At 37.5% G+C, this 9,925-nt stretch overlaps 1 pseudogene; it reads left to right on the top strand.

The window, feature by feature from the left end:
* The first annotated feature begins 1,400 nt into the window (after positions 1–1,400).
* Positions 1,401–8,932, top strand: LOC118595263 (annotated as a pseudogene).
* The last annotated feature ends 993 nt before the right edge of the window (positions 8,933–9,925 follow it).

Genomic DNA, 9,925 nt, shown 5'->3' with positions numbered 1-9,925 from the left:
AAACATCTCTTTAAATTCAATGTCACTAATTAGACACAGCATCTCATTCTGTTCCCTTGTCGATATTTTCCACGTCTTTCTTGAGTAGCTTTCTGTCATGTTGATGACATTCCATTTCTGATCTTCGGTTATTGGTGCCTGAAAACACTATTAGGAAATAATAGCTGTTGTGTCGACAGAGGAATTTACCTTTCTGTGTCTGGGTAATATTTCCTTTCTGGGGGCATCTTGCCTGTAATGACTATCTGAAAAGACTGGCTGTGGACAATGTCTTATTCTGTTTTGGGTAGTCACTGCATTGGTTCATATAATGAAGGTTTGTGGTAGAAACAGATAGGTTCCCCACCTTTTATCCATCTCTTTCCTTAGATGGGTAATGGATGCAAGGTGGGTATGTGAAAGTCAGTTTTGCTCTGATTGGATAGATTTAGTTATAAATACTGTTATATCTGTGACCACTCTGGATATTGCTGAGACAGGTATTGATGTCATTACCTGTCATTTGTGGACTATCAGAATGCTGTTAGTCAATTTCTGATGGTAGATCATCTGTCTCCCTTTTATCCAATTGATACACCTTCCTGTTAAACATCACCAAATATTATCTTTTATAGTTACACGTGGATTGTCTCCCAGTAGGGCTGATTACACTCCATGGCAGCAGCCTTATAGCTTTATCTTCTAAAACTTCTTATCTACAAAAGATTTTTAATTCTTTGAAGCTATAGTATTTGAAAATTTAACAAGAACAGGATATTGGTGCAATTATTAAGGCCACTCCACGTAGTTAAAAGGGAGGTTTATTTTGTGGGGTAACTTACAAATGAAGGGATAGGTTGTAGGGTCTGGCAAAGGTATGGCACAGTCTGGCGGTGTTCTCTGGAGAACTCTGCTCTGTCTACCTCCAGCATCCAGGGTCCCAGAGCCAAGAGAGACCTCTCCTCTTGATCCTGGGTCTTCAGCATCCTCCCTCAGCCCCACCTTGTGGGCTTGACCATTACCGAAGCCTCAATGGGAGTTGGAACTTCCAGGTCAAGGCTGGGATGGCTACCCACTACAACAGGAAGTAGAGCACAAAGCTTTAGATTATGTTGAAAGCTCCCTTTCGTAAAAGTGCCTCAGTTCTGAATATCTTCTAATTTCGTCTCTCTATGGCAGTATTCATGGAAATTCATGTGGCATTTAACACTTCTGCAGCAGACTTTGGGCGTATATATTAAAAAATCTTTGAAAATGGCACGCCCCTTAGTCTGTTTTTACAGAAACATGCAAATGTTGGTTGGTATTGGGCGGCCTCAGCTGTTCTTGGGATATTTGTATTATAGTTGCAAGAACCTTTTGTGGAAACAAGGGTGCCACTTTCCAGGCGTCACTTCAGGATGGATGGGAATTTTTAAAACATGACGGGCACTTCACTGGAGACTTGTTGTACCAGCTACAGTGTTCAGCGAATCACTGTTGAGGGTGGAGGACCAGAGATGCTCATGGGGTGAGTCCCTCAGCTTTCACACCACACTTGAGAAACTAATGAACTATGTTTCAGTTCCTCTTAGAAGTGACTATACTTGTTCTATTTCTTGAATCTTGTGATTCTTTTGAAGGTAGTTTGTAGGACCAACTGGCTGGAAAAAAAAGTAGACAATTGAATGGAAACTTGGGAAAGACCTGAAGATGAGAGTTTGGAAGTATCTACAGCTAGATTTCCTGCAGTCCCTTTCAAAGTACAAGACATGACTGAAGACTAAACAGATTCCCAGAAGAACTAGAAATCAGAAGTAAAAATGTTTTACCCTTAACTATTTGTACATTTAGTCTAAAGCAGTTCAAACTGTTTCTGAGTTTTCCTCTGTCCATTTAAGGTATCCCCTTGTGGGTTACTGGGCATTTTACCACCCTAGAGGACATCTCAGCCAGGAAAGTGGGCAACATTAACTGAAATCCTCAAAGGGGAGAACCAGACCACAGAAGTGGTGGAGCCTCACTGCATCAACGTAGACGGTTTGATTTTGAGCAGAAGACAGCAAAAGCTTTCTCACTTTCATATTTCTTAATTCTGTACCTCAATATAGTCATTTGCAATTCATGACATCTGGATATGTACTGGGAAATAGGTAACATTTTAAAAAGGATTTTGTTTCAATATTCATCTTTGTGTGACCATGAGTTTTATAACATGATGCTATAGAATACACATGGATGGTAAAATTATTATTTCAGTAAAGCAGATGAATTCATCTATCATTTCAGTTACATTTTGACACAAGATTACCTATAATATACCTAAAAATCCTCCAATATAATACAATGTTATTTCTATAGCTTTCTTGCTCTATAACTAGACATGTCCATCTTATGTGCATGCTACCCTGTGTCTCTTAAGCCTTATTCCAGCCCCTGTTTATGGTGATAAGTTTTGTTCCCTACCTCTGTGTATTTGATCTTTCTGTCATTTGTAAGTAGAATGATACACTATTATTCTCTTGTAGTCTCTGCTATTTTCACATATAATAATGTCTTCTAGGATCATATTCTGGCAAATGTCAATATCTCCTTTTTAGAGCCTAGATAATATTACATTATTAACATATACATGCATCTACTCCCCACATTTTTCTTGTCTAATTATCCACTGATGTATTAGAGTCCTTCTATGCAATGACTATTGGGAATAATGGTATAGTTGACACAGAAATATAGATATCTTTATGGGGTGATAATTTCACTCCAGGAAATTTTCAGATCTATTTTCACAGAACGGGATTGCTGAATTGTTTGGAAGTTGTATATTTTATTTATTTAATTGATTTTTCAAACATCTTTTTATAATGGTTCCTCTAATTTCCCTCTCCACCAGTAGTATTCTAGAATGTCATTTTCTCACACTTTAGCAGACAGTTAACATTTTGATAACAAGTGTCCTAATGGTGAGAGATGATATTGCATGTTGATTTTAATTTGTACCTGTCAGTCTGTTAGACAATTTATGCCTTCTTTGGAAACAAAATGTTTGTTGTTCTTTTAAAAGATTACTATGTTTTTATTTTTTTTACCCAACTACCTTCAACAATGAAATGCATTTAAGTACTCCATTTTTTAGATTTGTTATTTTTATTCATGTGTGTGTTTGTATGTATCTCCTTGTGAGTGTATGCTACACATGCCTGCCCAGAGACCAGAAGAATGAGTTAGATAGCCTGGAGCTGGACTTGCAGGAAACTGTAAGCCATCAGCTGTGGGTGCTGGGAGCTGAATGCAGCCCTCTCAAAGAGCAGGAAGTACCCTTAGCCACTGGGTCATCTCTTTAACCCCACTCAAAGGAATTAAATAATTAATAGTATTACATCACAATAAAAAATTCAAGATGTTCTTAGAGAAGAGGAATCTGTGGTTGGTATGTAAAATGAATAAAATAATCTTTAAACAAAAAATAGTAATGAATCTAAAAAAAATGAGACTTACAAAATTCTTAAAAGAGCACAGTGTTGAAAATAAGGCTGGTGGTTACATTTGGTGGTGGTTTTCAGAAGAACTGAAGTTTTCTCGCATAGCGCTCTACCTCCAAAACTGGGGGGACCGACACAGGTATTACCTTGTGGTAACTGACCAAGCCATGTGCTTACATTTTGCTCACTTTTCTTTACGTGGATGAATGTGCAGCATTCTAATTTCACATTCCTTTGATAATGTAAGGGAATATGCACTACCATGTAGAAAGGGAGGCGTGATTAGTTTGTTGTAGCAAACAGAACATAAGGTTACATTTGTCAAACTTAAAACATTGTAGGGAAAAGAGAGACTGGAGGGAAGGAATGAAAAAGGGAAAGGAAAGGGGGAAGAAGCAACAGAAAGAAAATGATACAATTAACAAGCGAAAAACAGGGAGAGAAGGAAAGCAGGCATTTTCAAGGGAGAAGGGGGAGGAGGGAAGGATAACACTAGCTAGTCTTCCCCTAGCCACCCTCAATATGGTTTCCTTCTACTTCACAATCCCACAGCATGAGGAGTGATGAGGCAAGTTGCATCCCTGCCCCCCGCCCCCGAGACTCACTTAGGCTAGGTGATGAGGTGGGTTAAAGAGAAAACTTTAAGTAGACTATGAGATTAGAGTTTAAATTTGCTGGGCCAACAAGTTAAGCAATCTTCTCAAGATGTCCTTTAAAGGTTCTGCCTTTTGGGAAAAGCTAATTAGCCTAGTAAAAAGGCGTGCGGCTGTAGAAGAAAAAGTATTCTATTTCCATGTGTGCTTGCTACCAAGCTTATAGCTGCTCAGGGAAAGACATCCTCTGCTTCCTTCAGCCACAGAGGTGTTAGCTCTCGACAGTCAGCATGGCATTTTATACACACTGGTCACAAGGAGAAGGGCAGACATTAACAAAATATAATTATCAGCCTCAGCCTGATAGGAACTGCCCAAATCTTGGTTGTGACATTCTATTCCATTCTGAATTCCCCAGAGCAGCATTGCATCTTCCATTTGTCCATGCCCTTCTGTGGAGAACAGGAGAGATTTCCTCGCATATTCATATCTCTTTGAAGCAGGAGACTCAAGTAAACTCACCCAAGACTCATTCTTTTAAAGACTTCTCACATGCTTTTGACTGTCCTTGTGCTAAGGCAGGGTAGACATTGTTGAGACTGATTCCTACTAGAATCACAGTGAGCCTAGTGAGACATGGTTCTCTACCACTTAATGCTTATCTCTTCACTAGAACTGTGCCACATGTGTGAAGGCCAACATCAGTGGAAATACTTGCTTCTTCTCCCAACTCTATCTGGATGAAAAGTATAGTGCTAATCTTGATGAATCTTCATTTAGAGTTAATTCATAGATTTTATTATAGGTGCTAAAAGAATGTAATCCTGAAAGTCTCCGTCTCCTGTAGGACAAACAACAATGTCAGCCTTAGCATTGACTGAGGAATACCCAAGGGTAGACATGTAAAATCACACCTGTCGCTTGGCTAAATTATTACATGATGGAGATGAGTAATGTTTTAAACATTTTTAGTTCATACAGGGCTTATCTGATGCCAAAATGGTTCATAGCCTTAATAAGGGCCCAGATAACACAATCAGATGAATTTACAGGTTACATGCAAAGTATATCAACATTTATAAACCTCACATTCCTATATTGTATATACCCCCAAACTCTCCTTTTTTGAAAAGCTCTTGTTTAAGTTTGAGCAAAAGAATTAAGTAAGAATATCTTCATGTCTAATGGGTAATTGATGGTTTTCAGTGTGATTAAGAGAGTCCTGTATTTGAAAAGAAATAGCAATGAATTATCTTTTAGTAAATAATTTATCCTCTATGAGCTGATCACTTGAATAAGACTTACAAACATATTAAGATAAATCCACAGGTCACCATCCAAATCACTTAGTATTCAAACCATATATACTTAATAAAAAAAATATGAGCCTTAAAACTTTCCTCAAAATTCTATTGATTTCAAGTTACATGCAAAAAAATTATTATGTCAAAGAAATATATGTGTCTATATGTAGTTCAAGTATTGGGCATATTTTACATCTTTTATATTTTCTTTTTATAGTAAGAAATGCCTGTTAAATTTAGCAACAATTTTATGTGAATGAAATATCCCATCTACAAAGTGTGGGCTTTAAATTCAGTTTTGATCCAATAGTGTTATATTGCTAGAATAAATCTCTTGTGCCCATGTGGTTTCTTGTAATGCTATTGTACTTGTGCTTACCAGCCTCCTCTAGAGGAGTGATGGATGGCAGCGAGACTTAACCCAATTCCACATCAAGTTCTTGCTAACCTCACATAAGCCTTTCATAAATCTGAATAATTTGCTGCTGCTTTGCCACCATTGTGTGAGCTCTAGAGTGGCCTTGCTCTAACATTATGTATTATTACAACCTCCTTTGGAAACAAAAGGGCTGTGATTGTTTCCATAAATGAATTATGTTTTCATATATTTTACACTGTTGTAGAGAGCATTGCTTAGCAACAAGTCTCAAAGAGTGAGAAAGTGAAGCAGGTCTTCTTAGCACTAATCTCCCACCCCATCTTACTACTGTCTGGAGGGATTCATTGAAAGCCCTGACTTGTCTAGCCCAGAAGAACGATTTCTCCTCAAAGTGTGTTTGTGTATGTTCATGTGTGTGTCAGTCCAGGTGTGTGTGTGTGTGTGTGTGTGTGTGTGTTTATGAGTATATATATGTTCCTGTCTGAGTATATGCATGTGGATTGTGTTTCTGTGTATGTATGTGTGTGTCTACAGTATTTTATAAAATAAAATTTCTCTTGACACTGGAGCTCACCACATAGCTAGAGTGGCTGTCTAACTAACCTCAAAAATCTAACTGTCTCCATTTCCAGCCATCATACTGGCTTTTACTTGGATTTGGTGGTATCCAAGCTCAGATCTTTGTGTTTCATGGCAACACTTTTGGTGACATAGACATTACCTCAGTCCCCTCTTGTCACCTTTTAAAAGAAGTTCATGTTTCTGTAAAACTAACCATATTACCTCTTATTACAGCATAGATGAAATGTGAGATGGCACCAATCACTCAACTAGCACCTAATGCACACATAAAACATTCACACAGAAATTCACTCATACTAATTTTTAAGACCACTATCACCCAATGAGGCACACCCATGTGACAGCTCTGTATTTTGCTGCCCCTTGTTTAAGATTACAGAATACACAAGCATGTTTGTAGATACCACTGTAGATTTCACAGTGAGACAGGCATGCTTTCTCACCCAGCCTTTGTTATGCCAAGCAAATATACTTTTGGAAGACTAGTGTCTAGGTTAAGCCTAGGGCAAAAGCAAATAACTTTCTTACCCCTCTGTGTAGGATGAATGTCTTTGGTTGGTTCGGACAGAAACATTTCTAAAAATATCCAAGATTCATAGCTCAATTCAAAATCAATTCTGGATCCACCAGAAGTTGTATAAGATAAGCACAGAACATAGACCTTTCCCACTCAGGATTTAACTCACAAGCTGTGCATACATATTATGATAATGTGTTGGCATTGGCTGGAGCTATTTTTGTCTTCCATTTGGCCCTGGCTTCCTGTGGGCTCCATGGGGAAGATGCTTCTCCACTTAGTTTACAGTTGTTCTCTCGGGTGACATGAGCAGTGGAAGTGAGCTACATTTTTCTCATGGGTTTAATTTTTAAACCTTGGGTAAGGTGCTTTAAAGGCTATCGAAGAAGAAGTGAGGAACACATTCACTGTAGGAAGGATGGCCTTCTCAGTAAAGACTTGGTAAAGTATGAGACTGTGTCAGAAGTCTGGGAGCACCACTCTTACAAGCCAGTCAACTTCTTTTGACCATTTCTGTCTCCCACACCACACATCAGTAGCCAAAGGTCCAAGTCCCATTTTTCACTGTTAATCAGAGTACAGAACTTGAAATATAAAAGTGGTAAAGGTCCTTACAGAAATCAATAAAGAAATATTTGTCTGTCAAATACTTCACCTAGCAAGACCACACACTACCTATTATTTAAAAAACTATTAAGTGCCTATAATCAATTTTGTTTTGAAAGTTAACTTTAAAAGACTCTGAACCTTGAGACAAGCAATGGTATAGAAGAAAAGCAAAGACTAGTTAAAGCTGAGATGTGAGATGTCATTACACACAGCTGTATTAGACAGCATAATTTCTGGTATTCTAAATTTTTAATAGAATTAAAAAATATCCGACATTGCCTTCTTGTATTGAATTATAATACAAATATACTCTGGGGAAAATGTAATTGCTCATCTGTTCTTAAACTTTCCATCCATAATGAATATTATATTATGGCATGACTTTATAAAGTTAAATGTTTCTTTTGACAAGGAACATTTATCACCTAAAATACTCAAGGCTTTGGATTTTTTTCTTCTACTTTGTCTTTTATGAGACTTATTTTCTAGCATTTCCTGATATTCTAGTTCCTGTTGTTGACTCTTGTATGTGGAATGACAGATGTTCTAACCACTGCATATAATTCATCACATTTTATTTTGACTCTTAATTGGTCTGTAGTAGTATTGTTAAAATTTCCACAAAAACAAGGTTAAAACTTATGAATGTCAAACATAGTCTTATCTTTTTTTTGTTTCCTACCAATTATCAAAGAATACATATGCTTGTCTATATGTCTTTCTGAAAAAGAACAACTACAGTGTCATAATGTAATAGCAAACATGCATTATAATTTAGATTAAAAATAGACATAGGGGTGTATATGAGCCTTCACTGGTGCAGTGGATAGTTTGCTGAGCCCCTTAAGGCCACTGGCCCAGACTCCTGCTACCTGTGCCCACCCTTTCCCCACCCAACATGTCTCTTCATCAGGAACATGGCAGAGGACACAAGATATGAACATTTACATCAGGAATTTGGTCATAATAGTCCAATAATAGATGTTTATGTTCTACTTCATTTCTACAGTTGATGTCCAAGATTTGCATATGTTCAGTTTGAGGATGTTCATAATACTTGAAGATACTTCACATAATTTGGACAGAAAACAAATTTGTGGGTGTCCAATTGAAATACAATTCACACAGGGGTATCAGAAGACACCAGATCAAACAGAAGCCAAGGAAGGGAGGAATGTGTACAGCTCTTTACAACATGATGATTATGGCCCATACAGACATTGAAAGGAGGACAAACAAGTTGTTTTTTTGATTACAGCCATAGGAGATCTTATAGTTCTAGGAACAGTAGGAAGACCATGGTGAAGCAGAAGCCACTCTGACAATGACAGAGAAACTGCTGCTGGGCTATCCAACACAGTTCTGCTTCTAAACTTCAAGAGAGACCAGAAAGCAGAAAAAAGAAAAGAAAAAAAAAAAACAAAGAAGGTTGTTCAAGCAACTGCAGGGTGGGTGGGAGGTGCTGTAGTATGAAGATTGTACAGATGTTTGGCTATGATCTGTAATGATAAAATAAAATGATCAAAAAACTATATGGAATGATTAAAGTCCCTACAATGACAATAAAAGGAAATTTAATGTAATACTTGTGGAAACTAATTCCTAAATATGAACAGGTTTGTACTGACTCATGGGTTACAGAGCCATGATAAATTCTGGAGACTAGAATGTCTAAATATCAAGGAACAGCCAGCATCTCTCACAGGGTCTCTCTTGGTCTGTCTCAGGCTAAAGTGGATGGTAAAGGTAAGGCGCAATATAAATACGTTCTGTTGTCTATTTAAAGTAAGTTCCCTTTATGCCTGTATTGGCAGGTCTTGCCTTTGTTTATTCCATTGCCAGGGTTTTCTGCTTAATTCTTTGTTTTGTTAGCGTCTGAGTTCATTTACTTGGATATCATACTCAGTTTACATCCTACCACATCTTCAGAAACCTGGAAGGAGCAGAGTCAATATTTTCTAGGATTGGATTTTGCAGGTGTTTGTTCAATGTAGGCAGAACCCAAAGTAAGATCAGCAAGTGTTCATTGACTCTGAAAGGCACTTTCTTGGGGCAGTCCTGGAGTACACATCACATGGCATCAAGAATCATGACTAATAGGTGACTAGCAAAAATAAAAAATAAAAAGCAATGACCAGTGCTAAGTTAAATGGAGATGATGAAGATGCCTTGCCATACTGTAAAGAATAAATAAATTGCTAAGCATGTTGGCATAAATAACTCTAATTCAAAACAATAGGACAAAGATTTTATTTCACTGGAGAATACAGAAGACATATCATTCCTCAAGGTCATTAGAATTTTAAAGCAAATCAGAACATGTCATACTGTCTGAGTAACTGTCCCTGGTATGTTAGTTTTGCTATAGAAATAATTGACCCTGAAGCACTAAAGGTCATTGAATCTAGACAATAAAATATGACAATCTGTGTAGTCATTTTTCATAAAATTAAAATGTACACAAGGTGTGGTGAGCCACAAGAATATGATATAGGGAG

This window comes from Onychomys torridus, chromosome 14 (genome assembly GCF_903995425.1).
Source record: "Onychomys torridus chromosome 14, mOncTor1.1, whole genome shotgun sequence".
Taxonomy (NCBI): Eukaryota; Metazoa; Chordata; class Mammalia; order Rodentia; family Cricetidae; genus Onychomys; species Onychomys torridus.
The sequence above is the reverse complement of the archived record's forward strand: the minus strand, read 5'-3'. Positions and strand labels throughout refer to the sequence as shown.